General features: G+C 37.4%; 1 non-coding gene and 2 pseudogenes across 1 annotated transcript; 2 read left to right on the forward strand and 1 right to left on the reverse strand.

Annotated features, from left to right (window-relative positions):
- Positions 1-20,981, reverse strand: part of LOC118719768 — a 42,987-nt pseudogene extending 22,006 nt beyond the window's left edge.
- On the forward strand, positions 1,531-4,694 carry LOC123652439 (annotated as a pseudogene).
- Positions 20,982-21,363: 382 nt separating the features above from the next.
- LOC118720300 lies at positions 21,364-21,470 on the forward strand. Its single transcript, XR_004988395.1, has one exon. It is a non-coding gene; the product is annotated as a U6 spliceosomal RNA (small nuclear RNA).
- The last annotated feature ends 3,200 nt before the right edge of the window (positions 21,471-24,670 follow it).

The following is a 24,670-nucleotide window of genomic DNA, read 5'->3' on the forward strand; positions in this document are numbered from 1 at the left end:
TTGGAGGACATCTGTAATACTGTAACAATAAAAATAATTTTAAAATCTGGGACTATTATCTCCACTTTAAAAGTAAGATAATCAGCCCTGAAAGGGAAAGTGATTTACCAAGGTCATGCACCAGAACCATGACATTCCTACTAATGTTGACCTCACCTTATAGTAACCTGATCTGAATTTCCAGACTCAATCATTGCCCCCTTTTCTATTCTGAAGCTCTGTTTTTGACAGGGCAGAAATGTCCTGATTTATCTTTACAATGGCTATTAGAATGTTTGAGGTGGAAGGAACCTTAGAGAGCCTTTAGTCCCACTATCTCACTCCATTAATAGGAAAAATAAAGCTTAGATTGGTGAAACAACTATCCCACAGTCAAAAAGTTAGACTAATTTTCAAACAGGCTTTGAACTGGCCAGTCATGTGCTTTGCTCTCCCTTACATTTCCATTTACCTAGCATCCTTACAATCAAATCCCTCAGACTTATTTTAATCTTTTTGGTCTCTAAAACTGACACAACAGAAATTCAGATTACATAGGGGTAAGGCTCATGTAAATGTTGGCTTGTCATTTTTTCTAGCCTGGGTCAATGTATAACAGAAACTAGAGAATCTGGAAGAAAAAAATAAAACTGGGAAATTTCTGTGCATTTTGCATAGTGTTTACACATTTGTAACATGATGTGTCAATTGGTACTTATTACTTTATTTTCTATTTTTATTTTTTAAAAAACAACAACAACAATTCGTTATTGTGGAAAGTATTACATACTAGTATGCCCCCCCCCATTGGTCCCCTCCAGCCCACCCTTACCTTATGCCCCAGGCCCTTACCACCCCATTGTCTATACCCATGGTCATGCATATATGCATACAAGGTCCTTGGTTGGTTACCTCCCACCTGTTAGAAATGCTCTTAACCAATGTCCCAGGGATAAAACAGATGCTCAAAAAATGTATCGACAAAGCACTTTACTTCTGCAGAAGGATGCAATACACCAGCAACTTGGCTGGCAAGCACAAAGAATGGGAAGTCCATTCTCCTTTTTATCCCTGAAGAGTTACTGCACCATACCCTGATTAGCTTAAGGGTGTGATTTCACAATCTGGCCCAAAAGTCTGACCTGAGGAGGGCAGGGCAACATGGGTGGGAGCTATTTCAAATGCCTGTAGGGAAGTGGTGTAAAATTATGTTTTATCTCCTACTGGTAGGTCTGTGGTTTTAACTACCTGTTAAACAACTGCCTTCCTGGAAATGGGAAGAGCTATATGCCTTTGTCTTTTCCAGGAAGGGAGGCCTGGGTAAATTTGAGTATAAAGTTAAGGGTTACATAAAAAAGGAAATGGAGCTAATATCTAAACTATAGCTTTGATAGAAAAGACTTCCTAATTCTTACAATTTTCCCCTTTTATGATACAATTCTGTTATTTTCTTCAAGTTAAATGAATTGTCTTTGACTTTCAAGTTCTCCAGTATCTATGAGAAGGAAATTGTTCTGCTGGTATGCCGCTGGGATTTGTCTGGTTAATGCAGTCTTAATTAACCTTTGGATAAGGCCTCTCATACATGGAATAATGCAACATCAAACTACTGTCATAACTCCTGTTAACATAAAACCATTGAAATCTGTGTTGTATTGTACCCCGAATCTCACAAAGGACACCTCAAGAAGTCAAATTGTGGAGTCTTTTATTAAAGGTCAGCGGCATACTAGGGACAAAAGTGCTCCAGATATTGAAGCCCCTAGAAGCTTGCCACATCTGGCTTATATTGGCAGTATATCACAAAGGTATGATTACGTCTTTGGATTTGGAATGAGGAACCTGGTTTGCACAAAGCAGTTATAGAAGCGAAATTGAGCAAGTTAGTTATCTATAGTTTTGGGTCTCCAGATCACTGAATCAATAGAAACACATTATCTGGGCCACCAAGGCAATTTAGAATAATTGTGCTGTCCAAATCCCGGGATCACTGAGTCAACCGATACTCATTATCTGTAGCTACTGAGATAATTTAGGGTAATTGAGCTGTCCTGGTTCCAAGAAGAATGTGCTTCAATAACCAGTGAGATCATAATCAAGGGATATTCAAACCACTATCACTGGAGTATTCCATCGACTGGGATAGCATACGTAAATTCAAAAAATCAAAATAACTTTTCTACAGTTTTAGCAAGCAAATAATTACAGAAGCCAAGCAGCAGGGTTAAAATATTAAAAAGCAATTCAAAAAATAATAAAAAGTTGCTACCATGCTTCATTCTCCACTGGTTTTATGTATATGAGTCAAATCATGGATTCATCTTCATTAGTTAGGACAGTGGTTCGCAAACCATGGCTAGCGTGCCACATGCGACTCTTTGGCCCCTTGAGTGTGGCTCTTCCACAAAATATCACGTGCAAGCATGCATATACAGTGTGAATGAAACTTCATGGCCCATGTTCAGAAGTCAGTTTTCTGCCTGGGTGAGTCTATTTTGAAGAAGTGGCGTTAGAAGAATCAGGAGTGTTGGTCTATGGGGCAAGGGGAGATGCAGTGCACGTGGGCCGTGGGACACGCAGCACAGGGAAGCCGAGCGAGATTCATGAATGAGTTGAGTGAGCCAGTCAGTCAGCAGTCTCATTGTGCAGTTGTTAGTGCTAGTTGCTTCCACAAATCATGCGTGGGTAATAAAAGTACCTACTCGAAGCATAAAGTTACCTGTATTTTTCCAACCAGCTGCAAAACCTAAAGGTATTTTTGTCATCAATTTAAGAATTGTAATTATTTTGTGTTGGTGGCTTTATTATTATAAAATGAAACTTTTTTTAGGTGCCCTGTTTGACATTGCTACGAAGAAGAAGCAAAGAAAAACGGAAGGCAAAAACCATGAATTTAAAGTTGAATGGACCGAAACTTTTGCATTTATTCAAAACTTAAATGGCCTTCCGACCTCTTATTTGTCAGGAAAAATTGGTGCATAACAAGAAATCAAATTTGGAGGGAGACTTTACAACTAAACATGGGTCATTTAGTACTAAATATCCTCGGTGATGCAAGGAAGAAAGCAGTTGAGGAACTTCAGAAGAGTCAAGAAAAATCAAGTTCTGTATTTAATTACTGGATGCAATCTTCCAACAATGTTAATATTGCAAGTTTTGTGGTTAGTCAAGAGATTGCTAAGAGATGAAAACCATGTACAGTGAATACATAAAAAGTTGTTTTATAAATGCATCTGAAGAGCTATTTTGGGATTTTAAGAACAAAGCAGATATTCTAAAAAAAATTAAAGAGTTACCATTGTCTACTAAAACAGTACAATTTATAACAGTCAAAATGTTTTCGAATATAACTGACCATCAAGTCAAAGATCTTAAATTGGTTTCAGCTTTATCAATAGCAGTTTATGAGTCTTGTGACATAAATGATACAGTGCAAGTTTCACTTTTTGTACGATTTATTTCATCTACAGGACCTAAAGAAGAACTTTTAGGATTATTGCCAAAGGTCAAACACGTGGAGAGGATATAGCAAATGCTGTGATTGAGTGCATTGAAAAACATCATATTCCACTCGATAAAATTGTTTCAATTTCAACAGACAAGGCGAATAGGATGACCGGCGTAAGAAACAGGTTTGTTGCTATTTTGAAAGAAAAAATTAATCACTAGATACTTACCATTGCATCATTCATCAAGAAGTGCTTTGTGCACAGATATTTCTAGAAGGAATTTGCAAAGTTATGGAATTGGTGATTAACATTATCAACTCCATTATAGCTAAAGCTCTTAATCATCGCCAATTTAAAGAATTTTTAGTTGAAATGGAGAGTATGCAGATCTTCTGCTGCATAACAAGGTACGCTGGTTATCAAGAGGAAACGTTTTGAAATGTTTCGCTTCCTTATTAACAGGAATTAAAGAATTTCTCCTTGAGAAGGGGTTCACTACCCAGAACTAATGAATTGTCAGTGGATCCAAAAATTTTATTTCATGGTAGATGTTATGTCTCATCTAAATTAGCTTAATTGTAAACTACAGGGGAAAGGAAACACCATTTTTCGATGTTAGAAGAAGTTATTTCATTCGAAAACAAATTATCTCTTTTTGCTCAAGATTTTGAAAGAGAAACTTTGATTCACATTCCAAGCCTGTTGAAACACCTTCAAGAAAATAATTCTGATATTGACATTTGCTATTTCAAAACAACACTTTTAAATATGAGGGAAGCTTTTCTCAACAGGTTTCAGGAATTCAGAAATAGCAAAGTGACATTAGCCTTTGTTAAAACTCTTAATGCTTCTGTAACAGAATTAAATTTTTCTTACTTTAATATTGACATTGGCAACTTTGAAATCCAATTGCTGTATATAAAAAACAAAGAATTGTGGAGTTCAAAATTTGAATGTCTTTGTGCTGATATAGAAATATTGGAGAAAAACAAATGTGAACTTAGTAAACAGCACAGTGGTCTGCTTTGAAAGACCTGGAGAAGGAAGATATGTTGATTTTAACACCTGGAATAGTATTCCTGACTCATAATCAACTGAAAAAAAAACTAGCCTTTGCTGTTCTTTCCTTATTCAGGTCTACATATTCATGCGAACAATCATTCTCAAGCATGAACCTTATCAAGAGTAAATTGAGAAGTCGTCTTATTGATGAGAACCTGGAATAGTGCTTAAAATTAAAAACAACAACATACATGCCTAAACCAGTTTGGCTCGGTGGACAGAGCGTCAGTCTGCAGACTTAAAGGTCCCGGGTTCGATTCCGGTCAAGAGCATAAACCTTGGTTGTGGGCACATCCCAAGTAGGGTGCATGCAAGAGGCAGCTGATTGATGACTCTCTCTCATCGATGTTTCTAACAATCTCTCTCTCTTCCTCTCTTAAAAAATCAATAAAAATATATTTAAAAAAATTAAAAACAACAACATACAGACATGACTTACCCAAACTTTCCAGGAGATTCAAGGCCATTATTCACATTAGTGTTTGTCAATCATTGTCATGATTTAATTTTAAGGATATTGTAAGGTAAATTGTAAGGAATTTAATTTTATCAATAAATTATATCATTATTAAGTATTATATCAAGTTTTATTCAACGTACCTACAGTTTAACTAAGACTTAAAACTTTAAGTAAAGTTTATTAAGTTAAATTTTAGGGAATGCTGTGGAGTGAAAGAAAATGTAGTGTCGAGAATTAAGAAAGGTATGTTGAGAGGGTTTGAACATAAAGAGAGGATGAAGGAAAGGAGATAGAGAAAACAAATATATAAATGAGTGTGGATGGAAGAGTTGGAAGGGGTCGACCTCAGCGAAAGTACCTCAATGAGATTGAGGACGTTTTTAGCAAAGGCCAGCTTAGGAGTACCTTAATTAAGTTAATAACAATGTACCTACCTATATAGTTTAAGTCTAAAAAATTTGGCTCTCAAAAGAAATTTCAATCATTGTACTGTTGATATTTGGCTCTGTTGACTAATTAGTTTGCCGACCACTGCTCCAGAGCATTATCTCAATCTGTTGAGGTTCTACTTCCTGGCATTTGTAGAAAGTTTCGAACAAATAAACTCACAAAAATTCTTTACAGGTTTGAATGTTTTTATGTTATCATGACCTTGGTTTTTTTTTTTTTTTTTTTTTTTTTCTTAGTAGAAAAGATTTTAAGGTCAATGAAAATAAAAGTAAAGTGAAATGGGTTTATGTAAGAAATATTCCAAATGACCACCAATACGATTGTCAGCTGATAGAAACTATGCAGGCCAGTCAGGAGTGGCAAGAAATATTCAAGAAATATTCAAAGTGATGAATGGCAAGAACCTACAACCAAGATTACTCTACCCAGCAAAACTATCATTCAGAATTGAAGGGCAGATAAAGAGCTTCACAGATAAGAAAAAGCTAAAGGAGTTCATCACCACCAAACCAGTATTATATGAAATGCTAAAGGACATTCTTTAAGAAGAGGAAGAAAAAGGTAAAGATAAAAATTATGAACAACAAAGTGACAACAAATACATATCTATCAACAAATGAAGAAAAAATCTGATGAACAAGCTGAAACCGGTTTTGCTCAGTGGATAGAGCGTCGGCCTACAGACTGAAAGGTCCCGGGTTCGATTCCGGTCAAGGGCATGTACCTTGGTTGCGGGCACATCCCCAGTCAGGGTTGGGCAAGAGGCAACTGGTCGATGTTCCTCTCTCATTGACGTTTCTAACTCTCTATCCTCTCAATTCCTCTCTGTGTAAAATCAATAAAAAATATATTTTAAAAAAATCTGACAAACAGAATAAACTGGTGAACATAATAGAATCAGGGGCATAGAAAGGGCATGAACTGGGGGAAGGGGTTATGGGAGATGTGGGAAGAGATTGGACAAAAATCTTTTTATGTTAATAGTATTATAGACATCTCCCATTTCATCCCCCTACCCCTCTTTCCTCTCTCCTCCCAGCCCCTCCCCACTCCCAGATCTTCACTACTCCATTGCCCATGTCCATTGGCTATATATATAAGTATTGTATATAAGTTCTTTAGTTTAGCTCTTCTTGTTCTCCACCCCCTTCCGCACATTGAGATATGTCAGTCTGTTCCACGACTTCCTGCTTCAGATCTTATTTTCTTGGTCAATTCATTTTGTTCATTTGATTATTTTTTATTTGTATACAAGGAATCTTTTACATACATACTTTTAAAATAAATAAAACAAACAAACAAAAAAAGGAGGAGCAGGCCAGATAAGAGGGAGAGAAAGAGAGAGAGCCAAAATGACTGGGCTACATACATTCCAGTTGAGAGACAAAGGCTGGGCTGCTTTAGCAGCGGGCTGGGGAGAAGGAGAGGAAGAATGGCCCCCATCTCTTGAGTTTAAAAGAGGGATTTTCTGGGTGGAGCCTTTCATTTGCATTCAGGGATGGTTGACAGAACTATATTTTTTTCTGGGCATCCCCTTAACCATAATGTATACAGGAAAACCTAAGGGGACCAGGAGAGACCTCAGGTGGAGGGGGTATTAAAACCAAAATGTAAATTTTATTATTATTAGTCCAGGCCTTTATAAGGTCACATTGGCATTGAAGTCATTTCATTTTCCTCTGAGACTGTACAAAGAACCGCCGAGAGTGAGAGCCAGCTGGCTAGGAACCTTCCTACTGGCAATCTGCTAGGCCACCCATAGAGAGTTGGTCTTAAGGCAATGTTGTTTAGGAACCCAGGGTAGGCCTGACACCTAATGTCTAACTTCCTACCTGATATATACATATATATATATATATATATATATATATATATATATATATTAATATATTTTATTGATTTTTTACAGAGAGGAAGGGAGAGAGATAGAGAGCTAGAAACGTCGATGAAGAGAAACATTGACCAGTCGCCTCCTGCACACCTCCCACCGGGTATGTGCCCGCAACCAATGTACATGCCCTTGACTGAAATCGAACCTGGGATCTTTCAGTCCGCAGACCGACGCTCTACCACTGAGCTAAACCAGTTTCAGCTATATATATTTAGATTTCAGAGAAGAAGAGAGAGGGAGAGATAGAAACATCAATGATGAGCTGCCTCATACACACCCCCTACTGGGATTCGAGTGGGCAACCCCAGCATGTGCCCTTGACCAGAATCAAACCCAGGACCCTTCAGTCCAAAGCCGACGTTCTACCCACTGAGCAAAACCAGCTAGGGCCCTAACTAATAGCTTGACAAAGTAGGGTTTATCCCAGAAAAGTAGTCCTGTTTCAGAATTTAAAAACCAATCTATGTAGTTCAATATATTGATTTTTAAAAGTAAAACCATATAATTAGCTCAATAAACACAAAAATTTAAAGCACATTCAAGACTTTAAACTTTCAAAAAGGTAAGAATAAAAAGAAACTCATTTAACCTAACAAAGAAAATCTACAAAACAAAAACCTGTAGCTACAATAATGCCTAAGAGCAAAACCTTAACACCACTTCTATTCAACATTATAGGTGTCTTAGGCAGTAAATGGAGGGGGGGGGGGGGAAGGGAAGTAAATGAGATTGGAAAGGAAGAAGTAAAATTGTTCTTACTTGCTGATGACAGTGAGAAGGAATATAGGGGACAACTTGGGGGTTGTGGGGGGTCTAGCAATCTGAATCTGTGCCAGTGACCGGTGTCCTAGTGCACATTCTTGTTAATTAAGTCACTGCCCCTTCTTTAGACAATAGTCTGTTTTCCTGGGTGCTCCCAGTTTGCAGGGGCCACGGGCAGGAAATTTGGCGGTTTGGCCATTGGGGGGGGGGGGGGGAAGTGTCGCCGGCACCACCCAGACCAGGCATTTAGATACACTCTAACTTGCCCATTCTAACAGACTCAGGAGGAGCTGTGAATGCCCACCACAAAAGCCTGAAGTAAGGAAACAAAGAATTTAGAAATATATATAGGGGGTGATCTCACTATTGGTTGTTGATACTTTGGATCTTCAAATCCCCTGAACTAGCAGTGCTGCTTTAAATAAAGGATTTTTCCTGAATCTCCGAGTACTCATGGTGTATTTTCCGGTCACCTGGTAAATTTTGTAACAATAGGATCCTATATGCAGAAAATCCTAAGTAATCCCTAACAAAACTACAACTAACAAAGAAGTTTACATGGATTAAAACCCCCAAATCATTTGTATTTCTACAACTACCAATAAGCTATCCAAAAATGAAATTCAGAATATTCTATTCTGAGTAGCATCAATAAGAATAAAACATGTAAATATAAATTTATCGAAAGAAGAGACAAATAAACAAAACGACACAGACTTAAAGTTTTACCGAAAAACCCAAGTTCAGCTGCTCACTGATCAAAAACCAATACTGAGAGACAAGTGCTTGGTAGGAAAAAAAAGTTGCTTCATTCAGAAGGCCAGCAGACTGGAAAGAAAGCAGACTAATATCCAAAGACAATCTCCATAGTTCCAGAGCAAGCAGAAGAGTTTTTAAAGGGAAAAAGGGTGGGGAAATAGCAGGAGCTTTGTGCTGGGCTGCATGCAGTCTGTATGCAGTTAATCATTTTCTTGATTACTAGGAGACTTCCTGGTCACAGCTTCTTTAAAGAAACACTTTCCTTCCATAAAAGAAGTTCTCATAAATTCTGTTTAACATCGAAGTTACCCCTCCTGTTTAACAAGAAGTTACCCCACCTTCTGAAGGAGATATAAGCAACTTAATGACTACATTTCTAAGAACAAAAGCTGAGCAGGAGGGTCTTTAGCATGTGAACAAAGGCCTAATTAAGAATTAAATTATTTAATTCTAGCTGCCAAAAATACTAGGGATGTTAAAATCACAAGGGTCTCATTACAAATGGTGCAGAGAACAAATTGATTGATGGTTGCCAGTTGGAAAGGGGCTTGGGGAACTGGGTGAAAGGTGAAGTAATTAATTAGTACAAATTGGTAGTTACAAAATAGTTACCTTTGTGGACAAAGAAGGGCCCATATACTAAAGCTGACAAGCTCAGGGGAGGCCAGCATGGCAGACTCTACAAACTCAGAGACCAAATGTTACCACATAGAATGGTCCGAACAAAAAAATTCCTAACTAAAAGTGGGTCATGATGGGTAGTCATGTCCTAAGCCTGCAACTTCCTTATCAATCTTTACAGTGAGACTGCCTATTGTGTTTTTGCAAATAAGAAAATATACCTTTGAAACATCAGAGTAATCTCTCTCCTTTTTCCTTCAGAGCATGCTCTCTGCACCAGAGCACAAGACCACCAGACTATGAGACCCCATCACTGTTATCTTGCTCCCCCATACCATCCCTGTGCTGTAAATATTAACTATCCTGTATCCAATAGTGTAAAAGAAGTATGTGTCTCTCCATTTCACTTTTTATCCAATTCCAGAGACTTCTCCACTTTGCTTTCTCTCACCCCATTAATCTATCGGGTCTAGTAATAATTAATGTCGTTTTTAAACATTCGTTTAAAATCTTGCTTGGCGTTGACTTGTATTGACATAACCTTCAAACACGTGGTATCTATAGAACGTGTGAAGTGCAATTAACAAGTTTTGCTTGAAAAAGTTTGTGTTTGGTTTGGTTTTTGTTGCAAAACTGGGGCTAAGAAGATGGCGGATGAAGAGCATATTCGGCACTGCATGCTTTTTTTTTTTTTTTTTTTTTTTTTACATATTTTATTGATTTTTCCCCCCTCCCTCCCACACATCCCCTCTTTCCCCAGAGCTTTATGTCCATTGGTTGTACTTATATGCATGTATATAAGTCCTTCCCCCAGAGAGACACCCCACAAAATTGCAGCCAACACTGCTAAGATCCCATGACACAAAATGTGGCCCACAGCCTAGCCCAGCTTTAGGTTCCGAGTAATGACATCATGTAATAACATCTGGCTTCCTCTCCCTAATGACTAACCTTCTTGCAGTTTTGTCAGCTCAGGAACACAGGTAGAAACATTTCACCCTGGAACAAAATGTCTGTGAAGCATTTTCTTGTGCCCCATCTCATTTGATCCTCACAGAAGTCCTGGAGTAGGCAGATAAGAGACTCAGTGGAATCCTATTTTCTTTTCATTAGCCAGAAAATGGAGATTTAAAAATCTTAGAAACTTGACCCAAATGAAAAGAAATAAGAAATGGTGGACCTTGAAAATGACTTCAGGTTTTCTCATTGCACAGAATATAGTCAAACACTGCAGTTAAATATTTTACAATTTGTTCTCCCTGTGTGATCTACAATAATAATCTGTTTCATGTTGGTATTTACTACTGTGTTATTATTACCTGAAAGAGAAGTTGGGGTGCTTCACTGGGTTGGAAAATGTTTAGCTAAATCAGAAAACAGGTCGAATTAAGAAGTTTATCCTGTATCTATAAAAGGTTAAGTTGAATCACACATGCGTGATACATGTAAAGCTCTTGCTATTGCAAATTGTACGCATAAGTTTCGATCTGTCATTGTCAATAGTGAATTTGGTTGACACTTCTATTATAGAGAAAGGGCAAATAGTGATATGAAAATATTTCTTCTAATAAATTTCCTTTCAATGTGCATGGATTCGTGCACCAGGCCACTAGTATAAAATAATCTTGAATGTCAGCTTTAATTGAAAAGTAAAAAATAAAAAAATAAAACTCACACAAACTACAAGATAAAAATTACAAAGCATTGCTTAGAAAAACTGAAGGAGATGCATGAAATATCCATGTTCATGGATTGGAAGATGCAATATTATTACATAAACAACTCTCACAAATCTGTTCTACAAAGTCAATGCAATCTTTATCAAAATCCCAGCAGGATTTTTCTTTTTAATAGAAAATGGCAAACTGATCCTAAATTTAAGGGATGCAGAATAACCTAAACAATTTTTAAAAACGATAAAACAGTAGGTGTTTCATTATCAAATTTTAAAACTTTCTTTAATGCTATAGCAATCAAGACAGTATCATCTGAGCATTGGTTTACTGGAATGAATGCCACAGAAAGTCATATAAAAACAGGTAGAAAGGTTAAATTAAAATTTATAATAAAATGCTGAAGGCCAAGTGTGGGCAACCATGAGAATGAGAAGCCCCTCTGAGTTTCAGAAATGGAGGTCAGGTTGCACTCACTCAAGGTAGCCTTTACCAACAGGTAACCAACCACCAGAAAGATCACAGAAAAAGATTCTCTCGGTGTTCTCTGGGGAAGGAGAATAGCAACTATGATTGAAATTTGTATAAAGGTAATCCTCCCAATGCTTACCAGAATTTAAAGTATAATCCCTTGCTCTTAACTATACATAACTTGAATGACTTGGATATTTCAGCCTTTAGGCCAAGAGATGGTCTAGGACCAGATTTAGAAGTAGATGTCACAGGAGAAGATACCCTAGGAAAGTGTGCCCTGAGACTGGTAGCCCAACCCATGGACATTGACTCTGCCACCACTATGCAAATAAATAAGGAAATGAATGCCTAGGTCAGTGGTCGGCAAACTCATTAGTCAGAGTCAAATATCAACAGTACAAAGATTGAAATTTCTTTTGAGAGCCAAGTTTTTTAATATATATTTTATTGATTTTCCAAAGAGAGGAAGGGAGAGGGATAGAGAGCTAGAAACGTCGATGAGAGAGAAGCATCGACCAGCTGCCTCCTGCACACCCCCTATCAGGGATATGCCCGCAACCAATGTACATGCCCTTGACCGGAATCGAACCTGGGACCTTTCAGTCCGCAGACCGACGCTCTATCCACTGAGCCAAACTGGTTTCGGCAAGAGAGCCACGTTTTTTAAACTTAAACTTCTTCTAATGCCACTTCTTCAAAATAGACTCTCCCAGGCTGTGGTATTTTGTGGAAGAGCCACACTCAAGGGGCCAAAGAGCTGTATGTGGCTCACAAGTAGCAGTTTGCTGACCACGGGCCTAGACAAAAGAAAGATGTGCTTTTATTAAAAAAAAATATCCACTTCAGTAAATACTATATTAGATATAGCATGTCTGAATTTTATCAAAAACCCATCACTATCCAGCCTTCCCGCTGTAATTTGACAGTCTGTTCAGTGCTTTACTGCTATGTATCTATCATTTTGTTCATCAGGTTATAATATCCTTTATTTTCCATAAATGAGTGAGATCATGCGGTATTTTTTTTTCATTTCCTGGCTTATTTCACTTAAGATAATGCTTAATATTTATCTTTCTCCAGCTAAATTATTTCACTTAGCACAATGCTCTCGAGGCCCATCATACTGTTGCAAATGGTAGGAGTTCCTTCTTTTTTACAACAAAATAGTATTCCATTGTGTAGATGTACCAGAGTTTTTTAACCCACTCATCTGCTAATGGGCACTTAGGCTGTTTCAAAATCTTAGCTATAGTGAATTGTGCTGCAATGAACATAGGGGTGTATATAACCTTTGTGATAGGTGTTTCTAGTTTCTTGGAATATATTCCTGGAAGTGGGTCAAATGGGAGTTCTATTGTTAGTTTTTTTTTAGGAAACTCCATACTGTTCTCTGCAGTGGCTGCACCAGTCTACACTCCCACCAGCCATGCACGAGGGTTCCTTTTTCTCCGAATCCTTGCCAGAACTTGTCATTTGTTGATTTGGTGATGATTACCATTCTGACAGGTGTGAGATGGTACTGCATTGTCATTTTGATTTGCATCTCTCAGACAATTAGTGACTCAGCATGTTTTCATACGTCTTTTGGCCTTTCTTCTGTCTTCTTTCGAAAAGATTCTATTTAGGTCCGTTGTCCATTTAAAAAAAATAATAATTTCTTTATTGATTAAGGTATCACATATTTGTCCTCAACCCCCCCATTCCAATTCCCCCCCACACTCATGCCCCTACCCCTCTATTGTCCTTGACCACTGGTTAGGCTCATATGTGTGCACATAAGTCCTTTGGTTGATCTCTCCCTTTTATCCCCACCTCCCTTTGAGGTCCAACAGTCTGACCCATGGCTCTTTATCTCTGGGTCTGTTCTTATTCATCAGTCTATATTGTTCACCATTGTCCCTAGATGAGTGAGATCATGTCCTACTGGAAATATAAGAATCAAAAATGAGACAAGCAATAATCCTTATGCTGAAAGGCATATGAATCAGTCTATAGTGAGCTTCTTTCTGGGCCACCAGTTCTTTTGAGACCCAATTTCAATGTCAAACAGTTCCTTATGTGTACATGTCAGCAATGATATTTCAGTTCTAGATGGTGGGCAAATGGTGGTAATGCAGGTCCAACCCTTTCTGGTTTGGTCCTGGGCAACATGCAGTGATACAAAGCTGCTGACTGCTATTATGGTAAGGTGTCATCAGCGAATTCCATCTCTGGACTGCTTCTCTTCTGTCTTCATGGTTGGAGTAGTCCTGCCAATTCTTCTCTGTTGCCAGAATCCACATGGCCTTGGAGTTGTTTTCGGAAAATATACAAACATATTCTCCACCAAAAGTTAATAAAGGAATTTTCTATAAATTTTACTTGGAATCCTTTTTCATTTTTTGCCCAAATGATTTTCCTCTGGCTTGTTTGGACACCGTGTGTGTTTTTCATGGGTGTCTTGCTGATAGCATTACAATTAATTTTCTAAAATGCAAATTTTCTAGATGTAATTTACTTTCAGGATATTTTTCCTTACATCATCTTCTTCTACTTTCTCCCTTTTTTGATTTAAATATTAGGAGGCTTTTGAAATTTTTATAATGTAGTCTTGATAGCTTTTAAATTTTAATTTTTTGCACTATAATATGACTGCTTTAGGTTCATTTCCTGTTGTGAGATTTTATCCTGAGATGAGCTACCAATAAAAATTTTAGTTAACACCTTAGGAACAGCTTTTTGCCAAGTGCAATTAATTTTTCTAGAATATTCGCTTATTTCAATTAGCCAATTTAAATTAGCCTGAAAACTTGTCTACTATTTTACTATCAAATTTATTACTCTAAAACAATCTTATTTTACTGTGTCTGTGGCCCATTTTTTTATTGGATCATTTAACTTCCTTTTATTGAGTTGTATAAGTTCACTGTAGATGTTAGAGATTAAACCTTTATCAGTGATAACATTTGTAAGTGTGTTCTCCCATTCAGTGGGCTTTCTTGTTGTTTTGTTGATGGTTTCTTTTGCTGTGCAAAGGCTTTTTATTTTGATGTAGTCCCATTTGTTTATTTTCTCTTTAGTTTCCATTACCCTAGGAGCGATATCAGTGAAGAAATTGCTTCGGCATATGTCTGAGATTTCTCTGCCTGTGGATTCCTCTAGTACTTTTATGGTTTCCCATCTTATGATTAAGTCCTTTATCCATTTTGAGTTTATTTTTGTGTATGGTGTAAGTTGGTGATCTACTTCCTTTTTTTTTTTTTTTTTTTTTTTTAATGTATCTGTCCAATATTCCCATCACCATTTATTAAAGAGACTGTCTTGGCTCCATTGTATGTTCATGCCTCCTTTGTCAAATATTAATTAAGCATAGTGGTTTGGTCAATATCTGGATTCTCTATTCTATTCCATTGGTCTAGAATACCAATACCTTGTGCTAGTACTAGGCTGTTTTGAGAACAGTAGCTTTGTAATACAGCTTGAAATCTGGTATTGAGATCCCACCTACTTTGTTGTTCTTTCTCAGGATTGCTGTGGCTATTCGGTTTTTTTTTTTTTTTTTTTTTTTTTTCCCAGATGAATTTTTGGAGAGTTCTTTCTAGGTCTCTAAAATACACTGTTATTAATGGGGAGTGTAATGAATCTATACATTGCTTTGGATAGTATGGATATTTAAATGATGTTGATTCTACCAATCCATGAACATGGTATGTTCTACCATCTGTTTGCATCTTCCTCTATCTCCTCTTTCAATGTCCTGTAGTTTTCTGCATATAGGTTTTTATTACCTCCTTAGTTAAGTTTATTCCTAGGTATCTTAATTTTTTTTTGGTGTGATGATAAATGGAATTGCTATTTTAGTCTCTCTTTCTCTAAGTTCACTATTGGTGTATAGAAATGCCATAGATTTCTTGGTGTTAATTTTGTATCCTGCTACATTGCCAAATCCATTTATTAATTCTACAATATCCATACAATACTATACAATATCATGTCATCTGCAAAAAAAGGACAGCTTTACTTCTTCTTTTCCAATTTGGATGCTTTTTATTTCTTCTTGTCTAATTCCAATGGCTAATACTTCCAGTACTATGTCAAACAGGAGTGGTGAGAGTGGGCATCCCTGTTTTGTTCCTGTTCTTAGGAAAAATGGTTTTAGTTTTTGCCCATTGAGTAAGATATTGGATGTACGTTTTTTTTATATATGGCTTTCATTATGTTGAGGTATGATCCTTCTATTCCCACCTTGCTGAGAGTTTTTATTTAAAAAAGGGTGTTGGATTTTGTCAAATGCTTTTTCTGCAGCAATTGATATGACTATGTGATTGTTATCTCTCAATTTGTTTATGTGATGTATCAGGTTTATTGATTTGGGCACATTGTACAATCTTTACATGCCGGGATAAATCCTACTTGGTCATGGTGTATGATCTTTCTGATGTACTGCTGAAAACTTAAAATTCTTCTAACGTCACTCCTTCAAAATAGACTCAATCAGGCCGTGGTACTTTGTGGAAGAGCCACACTCAACAGGCCAAGGAGCCTCATGTGGCTCATGAGCTGCAGTTTGCCGACCATGGACCTAAAGCATTTTAGTTGACTCATTTACTATATTAGAAAGTAACACAAAAATAGTTATTAATGAAAAAGTAATGTGATTGTTAATTTAATAATTAATGATTGGTCAATTGAAATAATTATAAAATTTAATATTCATTTTTTAGTATTACATATAACAGTTTTCTGAAAAATGACCATTTTCAAAATCAAATAATCTCAGTGATGAGTGACATTGTTTTACATATAATTTATATATTTTTTGCAAATCTCTTTAATGTCTGGTTTAATAACTGAGATCATATATCTGCTTCTGCATTCAAACCATTATGAAATGTTTCTTTGGTTTGAAATGTATGAATTCTTTTTTTTTTTTAAATATATATATTTTATTGATTTTACACAGAGAGGAATTGAGAGGGATAGAGAGTTAGAAACATCGATGAGAGAGAAACATCGACCAGCTGCCTCCTGCACACCCCCTACTGGGGATGTGCCCGCAACCAAACACATGCCCCTGACCGGAATCGAACCCGGGACCTTTCAGTCCGCAGGCCAATGCTCTATCCACTGAGCCAAACCGGTCTCGGCGAAATGTATAAATTCTTACCTAAAAGATATGCAACTGAAAAATAGAGAAGTATATTAATATTCCTTCAGATAATTATGGATTTTCTTCATTGATATTATACCAAAACTCGACAAGTGGTAATCTCTCAGAGATTAGTTGAAATGTAGGAATCTGAAAACATAAACCCTGTTTATTAAAATCCATTGGTATGTCTTGCACATTTAATGGATATTTGACTCATGCATGATTTTGGAATATGCTCTTTTGGAAAATATCAGTTCATTGAGTAAAGCAGATCTTCAAAATGTTGGCATATTTAAATAATATTTTAAAAATCACATTATTAAAATCTCTTTCCACGCCTTCAGAGAAGTCTTATGTATTAGGAAGCTATGAAGCTTGCACCGGTGGATACTTTACATAAGTTCTAAATTTTGTATGAAATTGCACATTTTAAATGGGCAACAAATACCATCAGTTGTTTTGTTTGACTGGAAAAGCTCACTTCACTCATTTAGAAAGAAATGTATGCCTAAAACCCAAATATGAAAAACTGTAGTTGGTCTATCTGTCATTTAAGGATATACACAGAAACAAATGAAGTGGCACTATTTCCCATGAACACCCATGGGAAGTCATGTCTGATCTTAACTTCTACAGAGACCCTGAAGAGATTGAAAAGAGCAGACTGCTGTTGAAAAGGCTTGTGACCAAAGAGGAATTTCAGGGTGAATGGACTGCTCCAGCTTCAGAGTTCACTGTTGCTCAGCCTGAGATCACCCACTGGTCTGAAGGCGCAGGTGTGTTCTGTGCCTTTTCAGCAGTTTCCTACTAAGGGCTGGAGCCCTCAATCTGCCACTGAAGACTGGTCTGCAGCCCCCACTACTCAGGCCACTGAATGGGTAGGGACAACCACTAAGTGGCCTTAAGCTGTTCTTCCACAAACTCTTAACAGAATGGAAATAAGGTTGACGAAAAAGAAACTGTCTCTAAAAGTGGAACAAAAGAAATGCATAGGAAAAAAAGTCACTGTTTAAAACAATGTATACATCTAGGGATGATAGAAGAGAGATGAAACCAGGGATGGGTGCACAGAGAACTTCAACTATAATGGTAATGTTTTATATTTGATGTTTGGTTGGTGTCTGTATATTCCGTAAGTATTTCATAACACATACAGAAAGCCGCCTCAGAGACAAAGAAAAGAAAGCTAATTTTACAATCATCACCTCCACTACCACAACCAAAAGCACAAGATCACACTAGATGGATTATTATTCAATTTACTTTTCTCACATAACAATCCATTATAGTAGGGGTGTCGAACTCAATCAGAGAAGGGGCCAAAATCTAAAATCCAGCCTAAATCGCGGGCCGAATGGTTTACTGAACAGTCATAAACTGTCATTGTGATGGAAACGCAGCGGAGTGCAGTGATGACAGCGCGGTGCGGGCCACATTGCAAGGCCTGGCGGGACGGATTTGGCCCGCGGGCCTTGTGTTTGACACATGTGCATTATAGCATTAGCCAGCTCAAAAGTATAAAGAGGTAAATGTTTTCACAGTAGTAAAATATGTCATAATAAAGATGTCCGACAATTTATTAAAACATTCTCCTACTGCAGCCACTGTGGAAAACAGTATGGAGTTTCCTCAAAAAATGAAAAATAGAACTTCCATTTGACCCAGTAATTCCACTTCTAGGAATATATCCCAAGAAAGTAGAAACACCAATCAGAAAGAATATATACATCCCTGTGTTCATAGCAGCACAATTTACAATAGCTAAGATTTGGCAACAGCCTAAGTGCCCATCAGCAGATGAGTGGATTAAAAAACTGCGGTATCTACACAATGGAATACTACCCTGCTGTAAAAAAGAAAGAACTCTTACCATTTGCAACAGCATAGATGGACCTGGAGAGCATTATGCTAAGCAAAATAAGCCAGCCAGAGAAAGATAAATATCACATGATTTCATTCATTTCTGGAATATAATGAACATAAAGTGATGAACAAAAATAGATCCAGAGACACAGAAGCATCAAACAGACCATTAAACCTAAGAGGGAAGGCATGGAAGATTGGAGGGGATAAAGAGCTCAACCAAAGAACTTGTATGCATCCATAAAAGCATAACCAATGGCCACAGACAGTAGGGGAGAGTGAGGGCATGTGCTGGGGGGTGGGAGCAGTTAAGGAGAGGTCAATGAGGGAAAAAGAAAATATATGTAATACTTTAAACTAGTGGTCGCCAACTTTTCATACCTCACACACCACCAGTGGTCTGAGGACAACCAGTTGGCGACCACTGCTTTAACAATAAAGAATTTAAATTTAAAAAAAGAAAAACATTCTCCTACTAATACATGGGTTGCTTCCAGTTACTTGTTCACAAAAATAAAGCTGCAAAGGCATCCTGTTCATATTCTAATATATAGAATATTATATTAGAATATGGCCCAGTGGCTGAGCAGCGACCTATGAACCAGGAGGTTACAGTTCAATTCCCAGTTGGGACACATGCCCGGGTTTCAGGCTCGATCATCAATGTGTGGCATGCAGGAGATAGCCTACAGATGATTCTCTCTTATCACTGATGTTTCTATCTTTCTCTCCCTCTCAATAATAAATAATTATCTATTATTATTTTTATAATTTTATAATAATAATTGACTGGTAATTCTATCCCCATAGGATAGATTCTATTTTTTCCTTTTCTTTTAAAATTCTTATTTATTGATTTGAGGAAGGGAGGCATAAGGAGAGACACATCCATATGCTGATACACTTATTTCTGCATTCATTGATTGCTTCTTGTATGTGTCCTGACTGGAGATCAAATCCAAAACCATGGCGTATCTTGGCATATCAAAGCAATATTCTAATCCACTGAATACCCAGCCAGAGCCGAGTAGGACAGATTATTAAAAGGCAGACTATTTGGTCCCGGTTTTTTATTTCCCTAAACATTGCCTGTTAGAGGCACCTCTCATTGACACAAGAGAGGGGTTCCTGGACAGCCCACTGAGTCAGTGGGAAAGGGCTGTCCCCAACCTCAAACCTTGTCTTCTCATATAAATGAATTTATATGAGACTTAATTGTGTTGTGTAAAGCCAATTTATCAAAGCAATTAAAGTATACTTCTTTATTAAAGAAGCAAACCATGCAAACCCATACATCTGGCTTACGAAGTGCAGACCAACTCTTTAACAGTGCCAGATTACTTTTTTCAAAAGGTTGTAGGCAAGTCATACTCTCTCCAGCAACAAAAGTGAGATATGGGCACTTCTTAACTGGAATTTATTTTAATCACATAAGCATTTAACATCAGATTAGATGTTATTTTTTACTGTCTTCTCCAGACAATAAACATGTTATATGTAACATAAATTTATTTTCACCAAGAAATCTGAACACAAGAAACTAAGTAATCAACAATCCACAAAATAATATAGCAATTCCCTGCCAAATATTACCTTTACACACACACACACACACACACACACACACACACACACACACCCCTACCTGAGATGCTTCCAGAACAAATGTTAAGTATTAATATGCTTAAAAGTCCTCATCTAGAGTATCTATAAAGGGCATTAGATAAAATTTAATCTAGCACATAATGTTACAAACTGATTAGTTTATCAAAACTATAACTGCACACAATAAAGAACACAAAGTAAGAAATAAGACGGGTAGGCTCAACAGGTTAGGTTATTCCTGAAAGCGCTCTGCGAAGATGGAATCTTTCATTTGGGGGCAGCAAGGTATCAACAAAAACCATCTAAACAAGGAAAGACGAGAGGAAAACATCCCAAAATCCATCCTAAGAGCCAGTGTCCGCAACCACCTAGCCTCGTTAGTGCTGGTATGGTGATTAAGGAGAGAGAAATTATTGTCTGATATTCTGAAGAAGGCTAGCAAGAAAAATGAGATATAGGCCGGCTCCTATCCCCTATTCAGATAGGCCACACGATCCGGAAGTGTGTAGCCTTACTAACGATTGCTTTTCTACCTATTTGAGGTTCGGCACTCACCACAACACAAAAACTGTCCAGTTTCAGCACTTTCCTTAGTAAATTTGTCCTTTGGCCGCCGTTCCACACCTGGTTCGGAGCGGACGCCGCCATTTTAGGTCTTAGAAAAGCCGTTAAGTGAAACAATCACAAAAGCCTGTGGTGGGCGTTACAGCTAAATACGCCCCGCCCGCAACCGCAGTGCACTACCAAAAAGGCTCCGCCGGCAACGCGACCTAGAAGCCCTGCTGCCCCTCCCCCAGTTTTCCTGGCTGCTTGCACTTCCTCTCGCAGCCTTTATCTCCATCGAAATTCTTTCGTACTTCCTTATTTTCTTTCGTTTCATTTCTTTTTTTCTTTTTCCAACCCCAATATATTTTTACCTTCTCCCTGACTCCTTTCTTCTTTCCACATTTCTAGATATCTCTTGTTCTCAACTTTCATTTACCTCCAAGGGTGCGACATTTTATAATAAATTTGTATTTCTGTTATTTTACCAAGGTATTTCAATGTTATAAGGTAAGCTGAGGACTGATTTTTCTCTGTTTTATAGATGATAAAAGTCTACTTCTGAAACTAAGGTCCAGAGAGATGAAGCAATTTCCCCAAAACACTGCAACAGCTAGCAATGGAGTAAACAAAAATCTAATATGCTCACTTTGACAGCACGTATACTAAAATTGGAATAATACAGAGAAGATTAGTGTGGCCCCTATGCAAGGATAACATGCAAATTTGTGAAGCATTCCATACTTTTTTTTTTGAGAAATAAGAAGTAAAAAAAAACAAGAACCTAATTATTTTCACTTCAGTCTACTTCAACCAACTAATTGAAAAGATGGGAAAACTGAAGAGAGAAATATGGAAGGTTTGAACCTAACATATTGTAAGTCAATGACAAAAATTTAATCAAAACAAGCTGCTTCGTTGTTTGATTCTGCAATAGAGATTTTGTAAAGGTATTAGAATGCTGTTCTCCAGCATAAAATCCCTTCCTGTTCTTTTACACTCAGTTCACTTCCTTACTTTTCTAAGAACCATCTATATTTATCAAAACATTTATCTTTTTTGGTCTCTTTCCATAAGGGAAATACACTGTCTAGATGCTAGCCCGAAAACATAGAAGAAGAAGAAGAAGAAGAAGAAGAAGAAGAAGAAGAAGAAGAAGAAGAAGAAGAACCACCTTGATTAGTGTGGTACCTGTGCATGGAAGGGTTGCTGATTCAATTAGGGATCAGGGCATATAGCCAGGTTTTGGGATCTGTGCAGGAGGCAATCTCTCTTTCTCTCTCTCTCTCTCCCTCTCTAGAAAAACAATAAAAACATATATTTTTAAAAAGGCTGAAATTTGTGAAGTATTATGGATAAATGGTATAAAAAATTAGTGGGGGGGGGGATTCCAAGATGGCTGCTGACGAGAAGACAGACTGCAAGATAGTATGTGAGTGAGAAAGCAAAGGGAGAGTGTGTGGTCACACAGGGAGTATTTGTTGGTGAGTTGAGGGACAGCTATACTCCAGGAGACTGTGGGGGACTGTCGGCTACGGCTCCCCTGATTGGGCAGCCCCCGCTGCTGCTGGGTCACCTCCCAGAGTGACCCAATCAGATGCAGAGACCACGCCATCTTGAAGGCAAAAGTGGATCTTATTGGACACCTGAGAAGCCTGTAGAATCTACAACTATGGCACCCACTGGACAGCTATGAACCAGAGCAGCGTTTTTCAACCGCTGTTCCGCGGCACACTAGTGTGCCGCGAGATGTTGCCTGGTGTGCCGTAGGTGCAGACAAGACAAGAATTTTATAATTTTTCACTATTTTGTTTACTTAATATTTCATAATAAAGTAATTATAAAATACTTTCTTTGTGTTTATTTGATTCCTATTCAAGAGAATTACTTTATATATAGTCAATATAGGCACAGAGTTAAATTTTTTAACATTTTCTAATGGTGGTGTGCCTCGTGATTTTTTTCATGAAACAAGTGTGCCTTTGCCCAAAAAAGGTTGAAAAACACTGAACCAGAGAACACCAGTCCCCAAGTGCCACAAGCACACGAATTCAGAGGAGCTCTATATTCCCTCAAAAAAAAGAGAGAAAGAACTACATAACCAGACATGATGAGAAAAGAAATCATGGGGAGACAAAGAAACAGCCCACATATTAAAGAAATGCAGGCATCACTAGATAAGGAAGTAAACAAAATAGAGGCAAGCAACCTGTCAAAGAAAGAATTCAGAGAAATGAACATAAGGAGGATGAAAAGAATGGAAGACAAATTCAACAATATGTGTAAAAAAAACAAGAGGAAATTAAGAACCAAGAAGAAATGAAAAATGACATCGCTACTGTAAAGAACTCAACATGTGTTCAGTCAGGGACACTGGCAAGCCAAGTATCATGATTCCCTGTGTCTGCCAGTGATACCCTGGGTTTCACATATTGGGAGTTTATGAATTATTTTCAATGCTCAATACAGTTTGCAATAAGCCATCTGCCTCATTTTAAAATCTTACTTATTATTCTTTATATGTTGAAATTATAATTGAATCTAAAGGTATACAAATTTTATATTATTCTCTATGTCATTTAAAAGGATTATTACTTACCAAGAAGTTGTTGTCTTGGAATGTTAAATTTTATAGAAAAGCAAAGTTGTTTTGTTTTTTTTTTATCAAGTCTATAACCATGCCACTTTAAAATTTTTGTCATTTGTGGACAGCTTTATTCTGATGTATTTGTAGGTATACTATATGTCTAGAAAAATCCATGAAAAGGACTCGGACTTATTTTAAATTGCAGTCTTCTAAGCAGGTCATGCTTTTTAACTGGATGAAGATTTATAGAACTTCAAGGAATAACTGAATTCAAAAACTACTGGCAAATAATCAAGATAAACAAAAACAACTATGAGACTAAATGAATTGAGGATAATTATTCTTATGATTCTATTTAAAATATTGTTGACTTTTAAGTCTTTTGTTTCCTGAATATAGGGAAAAGTAAAGAGCAGACATTCTGCATTGTAGGTACTAACAAATTGGTAACAGATTCATTTCACAGTGCGCTCTCAGCAGTTGAAGATTTCAAAGATCATGGCTTACAATCAGGAGATTTGGTGTATTGGAAAAGACACCAAATAAAAGACTCTCTCCAACCTCGTTGGAGGGGACCTTACCAGATATCACTAACTAATCCATGTGCAGCTGATCTTAAAGGAATTAGCTCATAGATTCACATTTCTCATTTAAAAAAAAAAAAAAGCACCTGAATGTGAACTGACTGTGAATGGATGTCTATTCCCATCTCTGACACCATCTCCATCTGCAGCGGAGATCACAGACTTTTCAAGGACGAGAAGTCGCTGACAATGGTGGCAGACATCTATCCCAAGACGTCAACAAGACCCGTATGCCCACAAACTGATATTGCTTGTTTTATATCATCTGATTGATATTGAATGAATGTACATAAAATGATTTGCATATTATTATGATCCTTATGGTTCCCTAGTGCAAACAATATCTACCTCCCCAGATCGCTTCCTTTATTAGATATGAAAAATTTGAGGGCTCCTTGTGGAGAATCAATGAATTTCATGTAACCCACTTATGTCTTCTCTTTTGATTGTTGTTGCAGAATTTACCAGACAACCGGAAAATACACAATGAGTACTCAGAGATTCAGGAAAAACCCTTTATTTAAAGCAGCGCTGCTGGCTCAGGAGAATCAAAGATCCAAAGCCAGAACAGCTAATACAATGAGATCACCCCTTATATATCCCTAAGTTTCTTTGTTTCCTAACTACTGTTATGGGGTCACCCGCAAGAGACGACCACCAGAGACAGATAAAAATTTGAGCCTTTAATAAACTGGCCAGTGAGTGTAATTGCAGCACTCTACCGCGGTAAAGGCCTAACTGCAGTGCAGACCACAGGTGTTACAGCAAATTTATACT

The sequence above is a fragment of the Pipistrellus kuhlii genome, unplaced genomic scaffold (genome assembly GCF_014108245.1).
Source record: "Pipistrellus kuhlii isolate mPipKuh1 unplaced genomic scaffold, mPipKuh1.p scaffold_m20_p_16, whole genome shotgun sequence".
Classification (NCBI taxonomy): domain Eukaryota; kingdom Metazoa; phylum Chordata; class Mammalia; order Chiroptera; family Vespertilionidae; genus Pipistrellus; species Pipistrellus kuhlii.